Source organism: Podarcis melisellensis (assembly GCF_964234715.1).
Source record: "Podarcis melisellensis genome assembly, chromosome: W".
NCBI lineage: Eukaryota > Metazoa > Chordata > Lepidosauria > Squamata > Lacertidae > Podarcis > Podarcis melisellensis.
Window position 1 is genome coordinate 34,593,536 of NC_138535.1, and position 21,151 is coordinate 34,614,686.

General features: G+C 49.8%; 1 pseudogene across 1 annotated transcript in view; it reads left to right on the forward strand.

Annotated features, from left to right (window-relative positions):
• Positions 1–21,151, forward strand: part of LOC309361284 (inositol polyphosphate 5-phosphatase OCRL-like) — a 65,474-nt pseudogene that overhangs the window by 41,840 nt on the left and 2,483 nt on the right. The window contains exons 2-12 of the transcript in view: positions 4,863–4,980; positions 5,063–5,257; positions 10,329–10,511; positions 11,230–11,329; positions 11,448–11,698; positions 15,080–15,133; positions 16,968–17,071; positions 18,482–18,616; positions 19,116–19,226; positions 19,694–19,859; positions 20,672–20,880. The product of the transcript in view is annotated as an inositol polyphosphate 5-phosphatase OCRL-like (transcript). The remainder of the gene's footprint in view (positions 1–4,862; positions 4,981–5,062; positions 5,258–10,328; positions 10,512–11,229; positions 11,330–11,447; positions 11,699–15,079; positions 15,134–16,967; positions 17,072–18,481; positions 18,617–19,115; positions 19,227–19,693; positions 19,860–20,671; positions 20,881–21,151) is intronic.

Consider the following 21,151-nt stretch of genomic DNA (forward strand, 5'->3'; position numbering starts at 1 on the left):
CCCTTCTCCCTTGGCTCCCTGGAAAGAAGGCATCTTTACATTTTGAGCGCATTTCACAGGCCAGGAGCCCTTCCCAGCCCAAAGGCGTTCCCCTGAGATTCAGCTTCCGGGCTATGGCTAACCAGGTTAGGAGCAGGAATATTGGGAGCGGGAAGGAACTGATGTCATCTGCCAGAGCAGCTGGCTAATTGAAGGGAATGAGGTGATAACAAGGCTTTCAAATCTGAACTCTTGTTTGCGGCTGATTAGGAAAGAGGGAGGTGGAGAACAAGGGCAATCGGAAGCAGACTCTGGGTAGCTGGTTCCTTCTCTTTGTTCGGGTTCCTACGTCACACCTGCAGTTTAAATGGCAACACTCCTTTGCAAGATTGGCCGCCTTTTTAATTCTTTGTTATGGAAAATCAATAAAATGATAAGTTGCCCCTGCCAAAGGGTTGCATGACATCTGGCTGAAGACTTTTGGTGCTAAACGCTGAAGCTATGCTGGGGTGTGTGGGTGTGGGTGTGTCCATCCGTCCATGTGGCCGCTGTGTATTCAACATTCCACCCCCTCCAAAGCATCCTAAGAACCTTACTTTTCCTTTCACAGTGCTACGATTCCCAGCACCCTTAACAAACCATTGTTCCCAGGACGTTTTGGGTGTGGGTGGGAGGAGATGTGCTTTACGTGTGTGGTGTGCAGGCATCTCCCAGCACATCTGTGTGGGGATTCAAGACTGACTCTTATGCTTTTCTTCCTTAGACCAGCTTGACGTTGAACAAGAGGTTCTCTGGGTTGAGGAACACACGCCATTTCACAGCGAAGCAGAACACGGGCCGAATGGTCACTCTGCCATTGCATTTGGTGAAATCAGACTGGCTTTGCAAAGGAGCTTGCCCCTGAAGCCAGTTGGTTGCCTGCCTCTGGCTGGCTGGCGGCCTGGCATCACCAAAACACAAAGAGACAGCCCCATGCAACCTCACACCCAAAGATTTCTGCCCATGCTTCAGACATGCAGCCCTAAGAGCAGCTCTGACTCCCACTCTAGGCCCCTCTGCCCCAGTCTTCCTCCTGATGTAGGCTACAGGATCTGGGAAGTCTGATCCAGCTTTGAGGTGTGGTTCCATATGGCCGTTAGTACTGTTGTGTTTTTGCCAGAGAGCCACGTGGTAAGGAAGATCTCCAAGCACGCTTCCTAGGGGGTCCTCTTTAATCCTCAGATGGGCCCACAAAGGCATGATCCAGCACCCTCATGCCACAGCTGCCTCTGGAGTGACCCTCCCTCCGGTAAGAGGTGTGCCTCACAGCTGAGTGCCTGGTTGTTTGTGTAGGGCGGGGGCAGGGAATCTTGTGGGCTCCCAGATATTGCCAGATCCAATGGCCTTCTGCCTCAGGCAGCATGGCTGACGGTCAGGGGTGATGGAATCCAACAACATCTAGAGGGCCACACAATTCCCCACCCCTGGTCTAGTGAATTTGAGGTTCTTGGTTTCTCTCCCTCTGCCCCCTTTTGCCTGGAAAAGCACTTTGGCAGATTCCTTTGGAGGATTTGGGTGTGACAAGCTGTAGCAGCGCACTGAATAAAACAACTCTGAGAAGCTGAAACACCGGGCTGTTTTCTTTTCTAATAAAAATATTCACTGTGCAGTTCACAGGCACAAAACACAATGTTGATATTGTCCAGGAAATGGGTTTTCAGTTGGAGGGCATGGGTTGTGTGAGAGCATATTGTGCGGGATAACCAGTCTCATATAACCATCATGCTTCAGTCTAATTAGTGCATGAAGGGGTTAACACCATAGAGTAAGCTGTCCTGCCATCTTAGCCATGTCTCTTCCCCTTACCTTGGGAGTGAGTTCTGATCTATTCTGGTATTCACTTCTTCAGCGTTTAATTTTATGAAATAAATAAATAATTTTAAATAAATAAATAAATAAATAAATAAATAAATAAATAGGAAGATGTAAAACCACAACCTCCGAAATCAAAGCTACTGTCCCGCCAGACGGATGTTTTTGCCTGGAGGGGGGCCGTATTCTGCAATGTGCTATCGATGCAATAATAGTGCAGCGTTCTAATGGACTGTCCACGCAAACATCATTCTGCTTTCTCAGTTGCTCTGCAATGCTTCGCCAGGGTTACCACATCATGGCCCCCTGGGGGTGCGCTCCTGTGTTGTAGCTCAGCAAAAGCAGGACAACATTCCTCTAGTATGGCTCACAGTGAGGGCTGCTGAGAGTCGGGAGAGATCTCGGAGGCCAAAGAGTTTGCTTTCCGGCTCAGTACAGGGGATCTTGCCAGCTCTTCAGCCCTGACTGGCCGAAGATGCCCATCTCTCATCCATGCAGCTCCACAGCGTGCCTGGATGATGACTCAGATGGAGCTGGACACACCATTCCTGAAGGATGCAATAATCTTGCAATTGTGGTGGACCAACTACATGCCAACAGGATGTCGGACTGAATGGGCCTTGGCCTGAGCCAGCAAGGCTCTTCAAATGCGCTTATGTTCCCCTGACTTTGGGGACGCCTTGCAGGAGTCTCACCCGTCTCATGGCTATTCTTCTAGTGTGGACCAGTTCGACAAGCTCTCCCCCGAAAGCAGGTGCACCATCCAGAACATGCTGGCGCTGTACCTGAAGAAGAAAGCGAACACAGACCAGGAGGCAGGGACTTCTAGGGGAAGCGAGGCCTTCATGCGGGAAGCCTTGACTCCTCACGTGCTCCCCGGGATCAGCTTCGACCCCACCACCCAGTCTTCTGCTGGTGTCACTCTTCCACCTGGCCCAGAACAGGAGGCTCCTTCCCAACATGCAGAATGCCTTGCACGTGATCGATGGGCCTGTGCTCACTGTGACATAGGCAGGGCCGGATTTATGTATAGGCTAAGTAGGCAGAAGCCATGGGCCTCTAGATCTAGGGGGCCTCGCTAGCCTGCCTGCTCCCCAGCGCCGCAGACAGTCTTCCCTCTCCCCAAATTGCAAACCCAAGACTTCATGCAGGGCATTTCTCCCCCATTTCAATGACATTTTGCTTCAAAAGGAAAGGTGGACTTGGAGAAGGCAAGCAAAATGCGAGGGAGATAGTGAAAGATACAGGAAATTGAATGCAGATTTCCAAAAAATAGCAAGGAGAGACAGGAGGGCCTTCTTAAACGAGCAATGCAAAGAAATAGAGGAAAACAACAGAATGGGAAGAACCAGAGATCTGTTCAAGATAACTGGAGCTATGAAAGGAACATTTCATACAAAGAGTACCATAATAAAGGACAAAGGTGGAAAGACCCTCACAGAAGCAGAAGACGTCAAGAAGAGGTGGCAAGAATACACAGAGGAATTATACCAGAAAGATATGGATGTCTCATACACCCCAGGTAGTGTGGTTGCTGACCTTGAGCCTGACATCCTGGAGAGCAAAGTCAAATGGGCCTTAGAAAGCACTGCTAATAACAAGGCCAGTGGAAGTGATGGTATTCCAGCTGAACTATTAAATTTTGTTAAAGATGATGCTGTTAAGGTGCTACACGCAATATGCCAGCAAGTTTGGAAAACTCAGCAGTGGCCAGAGGATTGGAGAAGACCAGTCTACCTCCTTTAGAGGAAAAGGCCTTGAGGGGAGGACCTCTTGCCTCCACAATCCTTCCTAAACATGCATAAGCTGAGAGGCAATTGTCCGGCAAATGTGGTGCTGTGGGGAGGCAGGAACATTTTCCTGCAGTTAAGTATTTTCTAAGTTCCTTTCCCGAAACTTCCCCAAACGGTTCTGAAGCCTGTTACAGGAAAGTCCGAGGGCTCTCTTGGACAAATGAAGACACCGACCAGAGCAATTCAGAGCAAAACAGCAGCCAGTAGGCTCGGTCTTTATTCAAGAAAAGACTGTCGCGACAGGACTCCCACCGCCCACGAGGTGAAGCAAGATGGAAGCCCCGAACAAAGGGAGACCCTAACTTTTATTAGTTGCTAATCCCCTATGCTACACCCCCAGAATTACATCACATTTACATCATGATTACATTAATATTAGGAGGAGTCGAGGAGGGGCTACACAGGTAATCTGAGTGACCTGACACCTGGTCGGAGCCTCCTCTCCCCTCCCCATATGAGTTATTTACAAGAACAAAAGAGAAGGGCGAAGTTTCCTGCCCCCTGAGGGGAATCCGGTCAGAGTCCTTTTGTGCGAGTCCGCATGGAATACACTAAAGGGTGCAGTTTATTGTGTCCTTGATAGCCTTCTGTCTGAGCCCATCATGATGGCTATCAAGGTAGTCACGTCCGCTGAGAAGGGCCGCTGACTACGTGACCGCTCGGTCAAGGGATTATGGCTGCCCCACATCAGGTCACCCCCCTTTGATAGTCCTTGTAATATGTAGCAAAATAAAAGTGGTCCGGTGAAAATCCGATGTACGGCTGATTTTTGGTGAATTTATAAAGAATATTGTCCTTGAAGTTCAAAGTACTTTCGCCTTTCGGAAGTTACTTGCTACATTTTGATTACATCAGTCACGGTCAATTAAACTCGGAAACATTGTATCGAGAGCTGTCAAAAGGTGAGGAAAAGGCGCTTGCAGCCTGCAGTACCAGCGTGGCCGCCGCAAGGGGCGCTGTTCGGCAATGTTGATTGGCTGAGGCGGCCGCCGTTTGACCTAAAGTTCAGGCGGCCGGTCTACTCACAATAAAGATAGGGCGATGCGGAGCGCTGTAGAGAAGAGCTGTCAGACTAGCGCTTCCTTATTTACGGAAGGCTGTTAAGAGATGGCCCTCTAAAGGGACATCTCTGGGGTCAGGGAGGGGAGCTGCGTGCATGTGTGAGTGTGGTGCTTGTGCGTTACACGTGTTAATGGAGGGGGGGGGGTGATTTCCGGCGACAAGCCTCTCTAACCTCAGAAGTCTTTTCCTCTCTCGGGAATTCTGGGATTCGAGGATAACTTCATGGAGAAGGAAAGAAACCTGCAGAATCAGCAAATGGGGAGCCTCCACCCCCACCGCTGCCACCAAGCAGGCTGTAAGTTGCCTTAGAGGTGTACTGTGCCCTCCCGCCTCCTTGCTTTGAAGGACTACTTGAGTTGTGTTCTCATCTCCCTGAGGCGTATCCGTGACAAGGAGAGCATGAGCAAGAAGCAACCCCAATGACCCACACTATGTGCCAGCTCTTTGTGCCTTCCACACATCCGCAGTCCGGACAGAGAGAGGGACTCATCCAGCACGTCCTCGCCAAGAGAGAGAAGGAATATGTCAACACCCAGAATTTCAGCTCAGATCATGCCAAAGTGCAAAGACCAGTGGAACCACCACAGCATAAGAGGCCTGAGAGAGGCTTCCGGGACACGGCTGCTGCTGCTGCTGCTTGCGTGAGTGTTGGGAGGACCGCTCCCTCTCCTGCCAACTCCATCCGGCCTAGGGGGCGGGGCCTGCACTACCACTACAGTTTAGAGCAGCTACCAGCAGCAATGGACACAATGGTTTTAAATGTTTTAATCGCTTTTAATTTGCAGCACTTTAAATGGTGGTTGTTTTTTTTTTATAATATTATATTATTTCATTACTTTATTTTTGCTTGGGGTGGGATAAGCATTTAGTCAGGGCTATTGTTTCTTGCTTTGTTTTGTTTTGTTCTGTTCTGTTTTGTTTTATTATTATTATTATTCTGTTAAATTATTATATAGTTTGTATTTTGCCTTTTAAGGGGAAGGGTCATGGCTGCCTGGGAGTGGGCCTCAGCCAATAGATTGGGTGGGGCAGGTTCCACAGGGGGAGATGTATTGGGACACCCGTTCTCAGTGATCACGGGCAGGAGGAGGAATTATGCTAAGACCAGACCATGTCATTACCGAGGAGGCAGGTTTAGTCGTTGTTTGAGGACTATCCCTGCCTCCAGGTCTGGTCCTGACCGGAAGGATACAGTAATCAGCAAGGGAAACCCACATGACCTGAAGGTGTTGCTGTGCAATGCCAGGTCAATGATGAATAAAACCACTGCCATCCACGACCTGATTGTGGATGGAGGATTTGATCTGGCATGTGTGACAGAGACCTGGTTGGATGAAGCAGATGGGCCTGTCCTTGCCGCTGCTTGCCCACCAGGTTTCTCTTACGCACAGCAACCCAGGTCATGTGGGCGGGGGGGGGGGGGTGTTGCAGTGATTTTTAGGAAGTCATTAGTCTGCACCAGGCGTCCTATTGGGAAGACCCAGTTTTCTGAGTGCATGTTCTGGAAGTTGGGCAATAGGGGCAGTACAGGATTCCTACTGGTGTACCGACCTCCCCGCTGCACCAAGGATTCCCTGCCCGAGCTGCTTCAGGTCGTGGCGGATATGCTCCTGGAGACACCTAGCTTGGTTGTCCTGGGGGATTTTAACATCCATGCCGACACGACCTTACAAGGGGCCGCTCGGGACTTCGTGGAAAGCATGGCCTCCATGGGGCTGTCCCTGAATAAGTCTGGCCCAACTCATAGCCACGGACATGCCTTAGACTTGGTGTTTACCTCTACGGATGTTGGTGATCTGACATTAACTAAAAGCGAAACAAAAGAAGTGCCATGGTCAGATCACTTCCTGGTGCAACTGGACTTCTCCGCAACCCTTCCCCTACGCAGGGAGGTGGGACCGATTCGGATGGTCCGCCCCCGCCACTTAAGGGATCCAATTGGCTTCCAGAGAGTGGTAGGGGATGCTTTATCCCAAGTTGATGGCCTTTCAGCTGATTCCCTGGTGGCACGCTGGAATGCGGAGTTAACCAGGGCTATTGACTGTCTGGCTCCGAAGCACCCTCTCCGATTGCATGGAGCCCGGACAGCCCCGTGGTTTTCCCCGGAGCTGAGGGTGATGAAACAATCGTTGAGACGGCTAGAGCGCCAGTGGCGGAAAACTCATTCTGAATCAGACCGGACACGGGTTAGAGCTCAACGTCGAGCCTACCAAGTGGCAATGGCGACGGCGAAGAGGGCCTTCTTCGCCGCCTCCATTGCATCTGCAGAAAACAGCAGCAGGAGACTTTTTCAGGTGGTTCGCAATCTATCAGAACCACCTGTACCACCGGGGCCTGGTAGGGACCCCAAGACCTCCTGCAATGCTTTTGCAAAGTTTTTTGCGAATAAAATCGCTCAGATTCAGAAGGAGCTAGACTCCACCGTGGGAGCAGGGCCAGGGCGGGAGAGTGCTAGAGTTCTGTCTGGTCCTGTTACATGGGATCAATTCCAATCTGTTACCTCCGAGGATGTGGACAGGCTGCTTGGACGAGTGAAACCGACCACCTGTCTCCCTGATCCTTGCCCATCCTGGCTGATAAAAGCGAGCCGGGAAGGGCTGGGCGATGGGCTCTGCGGGGTGGTGAATGGCCAACTATCGCCCAGTCTCAAATCTGCCATTCTTGGGCAAGGTGATTGAGCGGGTGGTTGCTGAACAACTCCAAGCACGCCTGGAGGAAACGGACCATTTGGATCCCTTCCAATCGGGATTCAGGCCTCACCATGGGACTGAAACTGCCTTGGTCGCGCTGGTTGATGATCTCCGGCGGGCTAGGGACAAAGGTGAGAGCTGTTTCCTAGTTCTGCTGGATCTCTCAGCGGCCTTTGACACCATCGACCATAACATCCTTCTGGACCGTCTAGAGGGGCTGGGAGCTGGGGGCACTGTCATACCGTGGTTCCGCTCCTTCCTCCTGGGCCGTGTTCAGAAGGTGGTGGGGGGGGTGAGTGTTCAGACCCCTGGGCTCTCACTTGTGGGGTGCCTCAGGGTTCTGTCCTCTCCCCCATGCTTTTTAATATCTATATGAAGCCGCTGGGAGAGATCATCAGGGGGTTTGGACTGGGTGTTCATCAGTATGCAGATGACACCCAGCTCTACCTCTCCTTTAAATCAGAACCAGTGAAGGCGGTGAAGGTCCTGTGTGAGTGCCTGGAGGCGGTTGGAGGTTGGATGGCGGCTAACAGATTGAGGTTGAATCCTGACAAGACAGAAGTACTGTTTTGGGGGGACAGGAGGCGGGCAGGTGTGGAGGATTCCCTGGTCCTGAATGGGGTAACTGTGCCCCTGAAGGACCAGGTGCGAAGCCTGGGAGTCATTTTGGACTCACAGCTGTCCATGGAGGCGCAGATTAACTCTGTGTCCAGGGCAGCTGTCTACCAGCTCCAACTGGTACGCAGGCTAAGACCCTCCCTGCCCGCGGACTGTCTCATCAGAGTGGTGCATGCTCTAGTTATCTCCCGCTTGGACTACTGCAACGCGCTCTACGTGGGGCTACCTTTGAAGGTGACCCGGAAACTGCAATTAATCCAGAATGCGGCAGCTAGACTGGTGACTGGGAGTGGCCACCGGGACCACATAACACCGATTCTGAGAGATCTGCATTGGCTCCCAGTACGTTTCCGAGCACGATTCAAAGTGTTGGTGCTGACCTTTAAAGCCCTAAACGGCCTCGGTCCTGTATACCTGAAGGAGCGTCTCCACCCCCATCGTTCAGCCCGGACACTGAGATCCAGCGCCGAGGGCCTTCTGGCGGTTCCCTCATTGCGAGAAGTGAGGCTACAGGGAACCAGACAGAGGGCCTTCTCGGTAGTGGCGCCCGCCCTGTGGAACGCCCTCCCATCAGATGTCAAAGAGATAAAGAATTACCTGACGTTCAGAAGACATCTTAAGGCAGCCCTGTTCAGGGAAGTTTTTAATATGTAATGCTGTACTGTTTTTAACACTGATTGGGAGCCGCCCAGAGTGGCTGGGGAAACTCAGCCAGATGGGCGGGGTATATAATAATATTATTATTATTATTATTATTATTATTATTATTATTATTATTATTATTATTATAACCTGTATCAGAGTTGGGGCTGGAGAAAGCGACATCTACATGACAGCTTTATTGTTGGGTGCCAGGCAAAGTCTGTCCTGTTCACTCAGGCCACATGGGTGGGTAATTGAAAGTATTAGTTGTGGTGGGCAATTTCCCTTGGTGCCACATACTGAACCGTGGCTTCATATTATGAGCAGGACGGCAGCCTCTCCTCCAGGTTTGCACACCTCTCCCCCACCCCAAGCCTATTGGGAAGCTTCCACTTGGATTTTAAATTAACCACAGTTTGGTGTGTCCAGATCCTAAGGTGGTTCATTTGACCAGCTTTGTAAACCCACGATTGGAAATGGGCTTGTTTCAAGGAGCCATGGTTCAAATGAAGCGGTTTGTGCAGCTTCAGACATTGTGACAAGATGCAGTTAATCCAAAACTGAAGCAAAACCTTTGGAACTCCTCCTAAAAGCTGTGCTGGAGGAAAGGGAGGTGTGACACCCCCCCCCCAACACTTGGTGTGGGTCATCCTTATAATGCTAAGCTTACTACTTCAAACAAAGTTTTTGAGTTTTTGCTTTGGTTATTTCCTCGTACTGTTAGTAGTAAGGTAAAGTTAAAGGGACCCCTGACCATTAGGTCCAGTCGTGACCGACTCTGGGGTTGCGGCGCTCATCTCGCTTTACTGGCCGAGGGAGCTGGTGTGCAGCTTCTGGGTCATGTGGCCAGCAGGACTAAGCCGCTTCTGGTGAACCAGAGCAGCACACGGAAATGCCGTTTACCTTCCCGCCGGAGCGGCACCTATTGATCTACTTGCACTTGGACGTGCTTTTGAACTGCTAGGTTGGCAGGAGCAGGGACCGAGCAACGGGAGCTCACCCCGTCACGGAGATTCGAACCGCCGGCCTTCTGATCTGCAAGTGCTAGGCTCTGTGGTTTAACCCACAGCGCCACCCGTGTCCCACTGTTAGTAGTACCCAGTGGCCATTTGTTTTTCATGTCTCCTTTTATGATATGTTTATCAGTATGTGGTTAGCAGCTTCAGATGCTACTGTTTTACAGAGGCTGTTTAGCTTGCTCTTTTTACCCCTTTACTAGACAGGCTGTATTTCTGTGCTGTTTTCAGAGTCGGGAATGCCCATTCCTTCATGGCCAGCATGGAAACACAGAAGGCTAGCCTTTTAGGAGGTTTGCAAAGAGGACAAGGGTGTTACGGGGTAATCTTCTAGCAAACAAGCTTGGCACAACAGATCTGAGAGGTGGTTTTCTGCTCCCGGAAAGCCAGCCTGGAAACCAGGTTGCCAGGTGAAGGAAGAATGGAGAGATCAACCAACTCACTTGCCTTCAAAGAATTTCTGGTTGCCTGTGGCTACTGGGATAGTGCTTAGATATCAGGCTGGCTGACACATCTTAAAAAATACAAGGGAAAAGCTTTTTTTCTTTCATTAGCAAAGCTCCTTTGGGGCCCCGAATAGCTAAGCTGAGGAAGAAGTGGCTGGTATTACTTGTTTGTTCTTGGTCCTGATCTTGCCTGCCCTTGCACACTCCTGTTGTCTTTGCATATTTGACCAGCACGTCTGTTCCGATTGGAGTCCTATTCCTGCACTTCCACATCCTTCTCTTTGGCACTTGGGCATTCGGTTCCAGGAGCTGGACCTGAGCACAGAGGCTTTCTTCTACTTGGACTCGACAAAGGAGCAAGAGTGGCTGACAGCTGTGGAAAAGGCTTTGCGTTCCAAATCCAAGTACAAGAAAGTAAGTCCAACCCCACCCATTTCTTCAGCAGCCAGACAGCTGTCAGGAGCTGGAGTGAGGAGGAGGAGGAGGAGGAGGAGGTCAGCAAGAAAAAACACCTGGTGTCAGTGGTGTTTTATTCAAAAGAAGCCCACATTCTTTATTCAAAGAAACCCAAACCGTGCAGGCCTCGTGATCACAGAAACCTTTCCCAACAGGTCTTGCCCCAGTGAGGTAGTTGTGAAGGCTGAAGGTTGCTACCCACCCACCACTCTCTGAAGTCTCCTCCTCCCCCTGGTCCTTCCCAAGCATCCTGAGACTCTGACACCTTGCCTGTCTTTGCTCCCTCCTCTTAATTTCTCTGTGTTCTGGGAGACCAGCAGGGAGGGGAGCTGATCGCAGCAGGATGGGGAGACCCCCTGGCTTCTTCAGCAGCCTGCCTGATCTCTGCCTCTTGACCCCCGCCTCCAGCCTCCACTTCTGCCTCGGATTCTGGGCTGCTGTTTGCCACAGAATCTTCCTGCCCTCCTGCCTCTTCAGTTTCCAACACCTCCTCTTGCTCACAGTCTGCTCCCTCTTCTCCCTCGGACGACCCCCCACCAGTTCCCTGGCTCTGAGCCTTCTTCCCTTGGGGGATCCCCAGTTGGTGCCACCTGCCACTCCTATCTGCATCCAGCCGGCCCAGGACAGCAAGCAATGAACAGAGCTGGTAGACATCCCAGTACCTTGCATCTTCTAGGTGCAGCTGGTGCTCATCTTTGTCAGGAAGGACCAGCTCAGCCGCATCAAGGAAGTGATGAGGGAGACAGTGGCCACAGGCATCATGGGGAAGATGGGGAGTAGACCCTGACAGCGGAATTCCCTACGTCGATCTTTCTGTCTGTCTGTCTGTCTGTCTGTCTGTTTTTCTAATCTCTGCCAACCAGTTCCCCCTCTTTCCTGCTTGCTCACTAACAGCCATCTTTGCTCCGCCCCTGCAGGGTAACAAGGGGTGTGTGGCCGTGAGGCTTGTCTGCAACAATACCAGCTTCTGCATGGTCAATTCCCACCTTGCTGCCCACGTGGAAGACTTCGGGCGCCGAAACCAGGATTACAAGGATATCGGTGCCCAGATGAGCTTCCTGCCCCCTGACCAGGGTCTGCCGCAGCTGACAATCATGAAACACGAGTGCGTTTCGAGGGCTTGGAGGGAGAGAGCCTTGGCTGATGTAACTTGCTGGTCTCCGCTATCTGGAGAAGCAAATTGAGTCACGTTTCTGTAACTTTCCTGCCTGTGTGTAGCTCAGGGTAGGCAGCATTTGTTGTTGTTTAGTCGTTTAGTCGTGTCCGCCTCTTCGTGACCCCCTGGACCAGAGCACGCCAGGCCCTCCTGTCTTCCACTGCCTCCCGCAGTTTGGTCAAACTCATGCTGGTAGCTTCGAGAACACTGTCCCACCATCTCGTCCTCTGTCGTCCCCTTCTCCTTGTGCCCTCCATCTTTCCCAACATCAGAGTCTTTTCTCTTTTTTAAAGAAATAATTATTAAAGTTTTACAAAAACATAAGTACAAAAATACATGAAAAAATAAAAATAAAAATACAACATACAAAAGACAAAAGACAAAAAGAAAATAAGAAAAAATAAAAACAAATCTGTTTTTTTATAACTTTAAACTCATTTGCTTGTTTCCTTGACCTCCTCTCACCTCCCCTTTTTGTATCCCCTTTACATAATCAAATCAGCAAATCCTTACCCTCATTCATTGTCTTATCTCTATATCTTAACATATTATAACTCTTTATTTCCAACCATTATCAATTCATTTTTGCATATTCTTAATAACTTTGTTGCTAATGCCACTTATTTTCAATCCAACATCATTTTAACATTCGTTAATTTTACAGTGTTTCTGCAAATAGTCTTTAAATTTCTTCCAGTCTTCTTCCACCAACTCTTCTCCCAGGTCTCGTATTCTGCCAGTCATTTCCGCCAATTCCATATAGTCCATCACCTTCATCTGCCACTCTTCCAGGGTGGGTAAATCTTGTGTCTTCCAATACTTTGCAATAAGTATTCTTGCTGCTGTTGTTGCATACATGAAAAAAGCTCTATCCTTCTTTGGCACCAATTGGCCGACTATGCCCAGGAGGAAGGCCTCTGGTTTCTTCAGGAAGGTATATTTAAATACCTTTTTCATTTCATTATAGATCATCTCCCAGAAGGCCTTAATCTTTGGGCACGTCCACCAAAGGTGAAAGAATGTACCTTCATTTTCTTTACATTTCCAACATTTATTGTTGGGCAAATGATATATTTTTGCAAGCTTGACTGGTGTCATGTACCACCTGTATATCATTTTCATAATATTCTCTCTCAATGCATTACATGCCATGCCATAAATTTCATACCGGTGGTCCACAATTGTTCCCAGTCAGCAAACATAATGTTATGACCAATGTCTTGTGCCCATTTAATCATAGCAGATTTAACCATTTCATCCTGCGTATTCCATTTTAACAGCAAGTTATACATTCTTGAAAGTATCTTAGTTTTGGGATCTAACAGTTCTGTTTCCAATTTTGATTTTTCCACCTGGAAGCCATTTTTTTTGTCCAAATTATAGGCCTCTCTTATTTGGTAATAATGAAGCCAGTCTTGCACTTTATCTTTTAATTTCTCAAAACTCTGCAATTTCAATTTGTCTCCTTCTTGTTCCAATATTTCCCAATATTGCGGCCATTTGGCCTCCATATTGAGTTTTTTCTGAGCCTTTGCTTCCATTGGTGACAACCACCTTGGGGTTTTATTTTCCAGTAAGTCTTTGTATCTTATCCAGACATTAAACAATGCTTTCCTGACAATATGGTTTTTAAATGCTTTATGTGCTTTAACCTTGTCGTACCACAAATATGCATGCCACCCAAAAACATTGTTGAAACCTTCTAAGTCCAAAATGTCTGTGTTCTCAAGAAGCAGCCAATCTCTCAACCAGCAGAATGCTGCTGATTCATAGTAAAGTTTAAGGTCTGGCAGGGCAAATCCACCTCTTTCCTTTGCGTCAGTTAGTATTTTAAATTTTATTCTGGGCTTCTTGCCCTGCCAGACAAATCTAGAAATGTCTTTCTGCCACTTCTTGAAACAGTCCATCTTGTCCAGAATTTGCAATGACTGAAACAAAAATAACATTTTTGGCAATACATTCATCCATCAGAGTCTTTTCCAGGGAGTCTTCTCTTCTCATAGAATCATAGAGTTGGAAGAGACCACAAGGGCCATCGAGTCCAACCCCCTGCCAAGCAGGAAAGACCATCAGAGCACTCCTGACATATGGTTGTCAAGCCTCTGCTTAAAGACCTCCAAAGAAGGAGACTCCACCACACTCCTTGGCAGCAAATTCCACTGTCGAACAGCTCTTACTGTCAGGAAGTTCTTCCTAATGTTTAGGTGGAATCTTCTTTCTTGTAGTTTGGATCCATTGGCCACTCATGAGGTGGCCAAAGTCTTGGAGCCTCAGCTTCAGGATCTGTCCTTCCAGTGAGCACTCAGGGCTGATTTCCTTCAGAATGGAGAGGTTTGATCTTCTTGCAGTCCTTGGGACTCTCAAGAGTCTCCTCCGGCACCAGAATTCAAAAGCATCAATTCTTCGGTGATCAGCCTTCTTTATGGCAGGCAGCATTGTGCTCTCCAAATGTTGATTGACCAAAATTCCCATAATTGCTAAGAATTGGCCTTGCTGACGGGCTCATGAGAGTTCCACTTCAGCAACACCAGGAGGGTGCAGTGTCGGCGATCCCTGCTGCTGCAGCTGCACCACTAAGGTTTCTACTAGAGCAGCCAGGAGAGAGCAACATAAACCGAGTGGCAGAGATGTATTAGATGAGATTATAGCAAATGTGGGCAACTTCTCCAGTGATCGGGGTGGGAGTTGCAGTTTGTTAAGGGCAGTAACGCGAAAGCAGAGCGGCCATTTTGCATGGAGAAGGTTCCCGGCTCAGTCACCAGTGTGTGCAGCTAGGGCTGGGCATGATCTCTGCCTGAAAGCTGCTGCCAGTCCATGTAGTCCGTCCTGAGCTTGATGGGTCAATGGTCTGCCTCAATATAAGGTCGCTTCCCATGTTCCTGTGTACTACAGCAGGGTTTGGAGGGCCACAAGCGCCCTGCCCATGAATTCAAGAACCAGGGGAAATTCTAAAAGTCTTTGCTGAAAGGACATCAAAGCAGGGGCCAGGTGAACCTCTTTGGGAGATTATTCTGAAAGGTCGGGTGCCATGACTGAAAAGGCCCTGCCATGCTTGAAAGAGCAGGAGTTCCCTGGGAAAGGGATTCTAGTCAGTGGAGAGGCAGTGCAAACATAAGTGGGCCTTCTTCTGGTACCCTTTCCCCAAACCTTGAAACACTTGAAAGGCCAAATGGGATGCTCTGAATTGGGCCTGGAAGCAGTTCAAGAGCCAGTCTAGTTCACAGAGCACTAGCCTAATATGATCATACTGCCCAATCCTAGTTATCAGTCTTACTACATATTGCAGGAAGTGGCAGCAGGCTGCCTCCCGACCCCCGACCCCCGACCCCGTGAGCTAGCCTGTAGCTGTGGTTGCTTTGCTTTTTTCCAGCATTGTCATCTGATCACTAAAAATGAGCTTCAGAGACTTCTGACCTACGACCAGGTGAGAGACATCTTTGTGTTATATGTGGTGGTTTAGGATATTGCCCTGTTTATTTCCTTTGTCTGGGATACCCCAGCCTAGGCTAGAGAAACCACTTTCAGGCAGTTAGGAGCAAAGTGTAGCTATAACATAGGATGACTGCGACTTCTACAAATGCTTTTTAAGGTTGCCGGTTTGTGCAACCTGAATTAGAAGCAAGTCCCAATTAAGTTGGAGGGTTGCCTTGGAATAAGTAGGACTGCTCTGCCGTTTCCCAGTTAGAGGGCTTTCCTAGCTCAGCACACGCTCCAGATGTTGTTGGACTCCCATCAGCCCCAGCATAGCTGCTGTCCAGCAATATCGAAAGGTCTAAGGTTTCCTGCTCTAGGTTTTGCATCTGTCTGGAAAATCTGCGTTGCTCACATGTTCTTATCAGCAGAGACTTCCATTAAGTCCAATTAAATTGCTGGTGCTTTTTGTTTTACATTTTTCTCTCCAAGGTTTGTGTGTTCATCATGTTGACGACCTTTCTCCCACTTGGCATAAGGAGCATTGGTATTTTGTGTTGAAACAGGCCTGATTGCTGCACCTTACGGTGGATTTAAACTCTGTGAGCGTAGTCGTGCCTTAGCCCTTTGAGAAGGATGCTGCAAGGAAGGCAAGGGGGGGACTTCCAACATATGCAAAACCATCATAAAACATTAAAAACTTCCCTAAAGGCTGTATAGTTACTTATCTCCTTGACATCTGACGGGAGGGTGTCCCACAGGGCAGGTGCCACTACTCAGAAGGCCCTCTGCCTGGTTCCCTGTAACTTCGCTTCTCACAGTGAGGAAAAGGCCAGAAGGCCCTCGGTGCTGGACCCTGATGCCTGGGCTGAACAATGGGGATGGAGACACTCTTTCAGGGCTGAGGCCATTTAGGGCTTTAAAGGTTGGCGCCAACACTGAGAATTGTGCTCAGAAACGTCCTGGGAGCCAACGTAGGATGCAAAAGGGTGGTTTTGCAGTTGCTCTTAGTGTCGGGGGTGTATTCTGGTGGTTGTTAACAGTTTGTATGGATTATTGGTACATATAAGATTGTCTATTGGAGGTATAGCTAACCTGTGGTCTGCCGGATGTTACTGAGCTGCAGTTCCTGTTGGCTCCAGCCATCATGGCCAGTAATCAGGGATGATGGGAATTGTAGTTCTGCAGCATTGTGAGGGCCACGTGTCTGCTACTCCTGAGTTAGAGGATTTTCCTGTCGTGTGATGCAGCAAAGTAATTTAAGATGACATGGGGCAAAAATGCACAAGCATCCTGTACCTTTAAGAATTGGGTATAAGATAGGATCTCAGCAGGTATACCCCTTTTTTGCACTTGGCTAACCTACTAGTAGGGACGCGGGTGGCGCTGTGGGTTAAACCACAGAGCCTAGGGCTTGCCGATCAGAAGGTCAGCGGTTCGAATCCCCGCGACGGGGTGAGCTCCCCTTGCTCTGTCCCTGCTCCTGCCAACCTAGCAGTTTGAAAGCACGTCCAAGTGCAAGTAGATCAATAGGTACCGCTCTGGCGGGAAGGTAAACGCTGTTTCTGTGTGCTGTTCTGGTTCACCAGAAGCGGCTTAGTCATGCTGGCCACATGACCCGGAAGCTGTACGCCGGCTCCCTCGGCCAATAACGCGAGATGAGCGCCGCAACCCCAGAGTCGGTCACGACTGGACCTAATGGTCAGGGGTCCCTTTACCTTTACCTTTAACCTACTAGTACTTCACCTTGGTCTTCCAGCACAACAGTGGCTGTTAATAGACTCCATTGTCAGGCAACAGGGGGTCTTCTGCTTCTCTGCTGATAAGCGATTTCTTTTTGGCTTTAGCTAAACATTCAGCGTACCCAAAAGACAGCTTTTGCTGATTTCACAGAGGGAGAGATCAAGTTCATCCCGACGTACAAATTCGACTCTAAAACAGATCCTGCTTGATAGTTGAGCCTTTGTAAGTAAGTCCTCTCAATCATTCTTCTGCAAGGCTTGTTTGTTTTTCCTAGTCTGCTGAGATGCTAGTAGTGTCCTGCCTTTCCATCCTCCTGAGCAGGCTAGTAAAACATATATTTTAAACATGGCTTTCTGCTAAGCAAGCTGTTGGAGGAGGGCTAGAGTTGAGGGCTGGACGGACTTCCTTTCCTCTGCAGCCAGAATGGACACCAAGCCACGGAGGAAGAGAGAGATCCAGCTCTCCTTCACCTGCTCACTTTGCTTGCATGGAATTCCCGGTTGCCAAAGGCTGCTAGGCGAGTTGTGAAATGCAAGGCTGTGATATGTTGTCTTCCTCAAGCCATCCCTGCTCAAAGTCTCTGGAAATGTTTTGGCTCCTTTTCCACAAGCAGCCTTTCCCCCACATTTGTCCTGATAATCAGCATCCTGTTTCATGGCGTGTTTAAGCAGAGAATCCTGTTTGTGTCAAGGAAGTCTGGGAATGAGACTTGGTGCTCTCTCAAGATGAGTCTGCCAGGGCATAAGAGCATGAGAGCAGCCCTGCTGGATCAGGCCATTGGTCCATCTGGCCCAGCATCCTGTTCTCACATTGGCCAATGAGATGCCTCTCGGGGAGCCCACAAACAGGACCTGGGTGCAACAGCACGCTCCCCTCCTCCAAGCCATACTGCTTCTCTTGGTGGAGTATGTTCTCTGGCCATTATGGCTAGTAGCCATTGAGCCTCACCATCCAGGATGTGGCATATTCTTGTGGTTCTTGACAACTGTCAGAAGCCACCTAGGCCTGCTAGTTTCATTGCTCTTGCTGTGGTAATGGGGAAATCAAAAGGACAGGCGGAACATGTAGTGACGAAGCCGGAAAACGGCAGGCTCCTTTGGGCAGCATTTCAGGTGCCAGAAAGGGTCTTTTGGGTCACTGAAAAAATAGTGTCTGAACAAGAATAACGGGGCCCCTTGCTTTGGGGAAGGATCATCATTTGGTGGTGTGCCATATGCTTTGTATGCAGAGTCTCAAGTTGAAAGGCACCTCCACCTGAAAAAGGATTGGGCCACAGAGAGCTGCTGCCAGCCAGAGGAGACTTAATTAATGAATTGTGGGGTTGGAAGGGATCACGAGGGTCATCTCGTCCAACCCCCTGCAATGTAGGAATCCAAACTGGGGGAGGTCAGAAATTCATTCTGACCTGGTAGAAGGCAGCTTTTGATTTCCTGACAACTCTCTCCATGAGGCAAAATGCCTGCACACCTGCAAGGTCCGCCCCTTCAGAAGTTGGACTCCCAAGCCCCATCATCTCCAGCTCTTGACCGTGGTCAAGATCACAGGCCGTGTGTGGAGCCAAAGTTTGACTGTGTGAGCCTTGTGTGTTGCCTCAGCCAGTCCAACTGTCTCCTTGCAGTGGGAAGTGCCGTGTGCCAGCATGGTGTGAGCCAATCCTCTGGCGAGGAGGCAGCGTGAATCAGCTCAGCTACCGAAGCCACATGGAATTGAAAAGGAGCGACCACAAGCCCGCCAGCTCCCTCTTCCTCACAGGGTAACACCTGCCCTGGCCAGGGCTATCGTCTATTCAGGCTTTTTAGTTGCCTGCTATGTGGCACCTCCTCGAATCTGGGCAGGCCCTGACCAACAACCAGGCCCCTTTCCACAGAGCTCCTCCTTGGCCAATGACTTCCGGTGCAATGAGTGGGCAGGTTTTGGCTCTGTTAAATCCCTAGGCTTACATTCTCCACTGTTCTGAGTACACGCTGCTCCTGCAGGCATGGCAGACCACATGGGCTGAACTGTATACCTTAACCGTTGGCTCTATTCATGCAATGGAGCTTCTGTGCTACTTGGCTTGGAGCATTGGGCTTCAGCCCATTGGCTCTGGAAGTCACAGCCGCTGCCATCCTGGGGAAGCTCTCAGAGTTACAGTACTTGCCTCTTTCAGGGCTGGGAACAGGGGGTGCATCAGGCCTTTCTGCTCTTAACTCATGCCCCCCCTTTTTAGTCCATAGCCCCAACAAATGTGCTCTGCCCCCCCCCCCCGATAGGTGAAGGTTGTGGATGACCGACGGTACCGGAAAGTGATTGAGGATATTGTTCAGTTGATGGACAGGATGGAGAACGAATTCCTTCCCTCCCTGGAGGGAGGTAAGGACGAATAGGATCCTCTCCAACCCCTTAAAGAGGGTTTGCTGCAAAAAGACCAGGGGGGAAAGAAGGCCTTGGCCCATCTAGCTCAGTCTTGAGCGGTTCCCCAGGATTTCCGGGGGATCTCTCCCAGCCCTACCTGAAGATGCTGGGGATAGAACCTGGGACCTTTGCATGCAAGGCAGATGCCCTTCCACTGAGCGGCAGCCTCTTCCTCTTCCTCACAGGCAAAGACTCCAGGGGTCGCCAGCGTGGTGCCCTCCAGATGCTGGACTACAACTCCCATCATCCCCAGCCAACATGGCCAGTGGCAAGTGCAGCAATATCTGGAGAGCCCCACGTGGACCTGTGGCATGTGCAGTCCCCTAAATGAGAGGCCGGGGCCAAGGACAAACTCCCCCCTGGAGCACGTTTCCTTGCCTCTGCTGAAGGCAAACACTCTCTTTCCTCCCCCCCCCCCCCCCGTTTTGCTCTGCAGTTTCCGTTTGAGAATGTGAAGTTCCGGCAGCTGCAGAAGGAGAGGTTCCAGATCACAAACAACGGGCAGGTCACCCTCCACTTCTCCTTTATCCCCAAGCTCAGTGACAGCCAGTATTGGAAGGCATGGCTTCGTGCTGAGCCCTGCGAGGGATACTTGGAGCCCAGCGCGTCTCTCTCTGGAATCAGAGAACTGTAGAGTTGGAAAGGGACCCCAAGGCTCATCTAGGGAAGGCCTTCCTTTTCCCCTCCTCTTCCCAACCCTCCTCCCTCAAACCTTGGGAGTTTGGTAGAGCAGGGGAGGCTTAACATTTGTGGGCTGCATTGCCCCATGCTCAAGCCTCCAAGGGCCACACGTCAAAGCAGCTGAGCCCAAAGTGTAAAAGTGTGTGTGACCAGCTTTAAACAAAGACACACAGACAAATGAATTGAAGCCAAGCAATGCTGGAGGGTCCCCAAACACCTTTTGGCATCGCAGGGAACCAGTGAGAGCAGTCCGTCCAAAAATTACTTTAAAAAAAAATAATCGTATTTTTATGTTGTGGAGGCACAAAAATATCTTGGGGAACATATAGAACTAGCCAAACCTTTAAAAACTCAATGAAATGTAAACTAAAAAAGAAAGTTACATTGGGGGCGCAAAAATCCTTTCCCTTTTGATATTCTTTTGTTAGGATCACTTTCTCTCACCCCCCAGTATCCTGTCACCATCTTCTGTGCAGCTGCTGCTTTGGAGGACTAGAGAGGAAAGTGGGGTGGGGGTGGGAACTGAGTCGCTTCTTCTCCTAATTCTTGAAGTTAAGGTTTGCCCCATACACCTGTGAGAACAGGATGCTGTACTAGATGGGCCGTTGGCCTGATCCAGCAGCCTCCTATTGTGTCCTTCTGTTCAATTCTTCACCGTCTTCACTTTTAATTTACAGACAAGCCAACTTGGCTGTGCCCAAGAGTGTATCTACCTGACCTCCTCCCGTTTTAGGTGAGACGGTGGACATTTCCCTGGATGTGTACGTCAGCAAGGAAGAGAAGATTGAGGCTATCTTTGTCCTTCACCTTGACCCTGGCAAGGACTATTTCCTCACCATCGGTGGGAGCTACCTACCAAGCTGCTTCGGGACCTCCTTGGAAGCCTTGTGCTGGATGAGGCAGCCGCTTGGCGGAGTTCCCGTCACCAGACTTATTGACCTGGTAGGGAAAGGGGTTGATTTACCTGGCAGGTTCATGTGCTGGATGTCTACCCTTCCCACTCTGCTTGCCTGCTTGGAAAACAGCTGCTCTTCCACTCAGCAATGTGGGGGCTGGGGGTCCTCCGCTGCATTCAGCTTCAGCTTCTGTAGCTGTGCATCCGCTTCCTGTGTGCTGTTCATGCCCTTTGTTTGCCTTGACTGAGTCATCCCAGGTTCTGGTCCTCCCACCTGCCCTTTCGCAGGGCCACTGATACTGTTCAGCCAACGGGCTG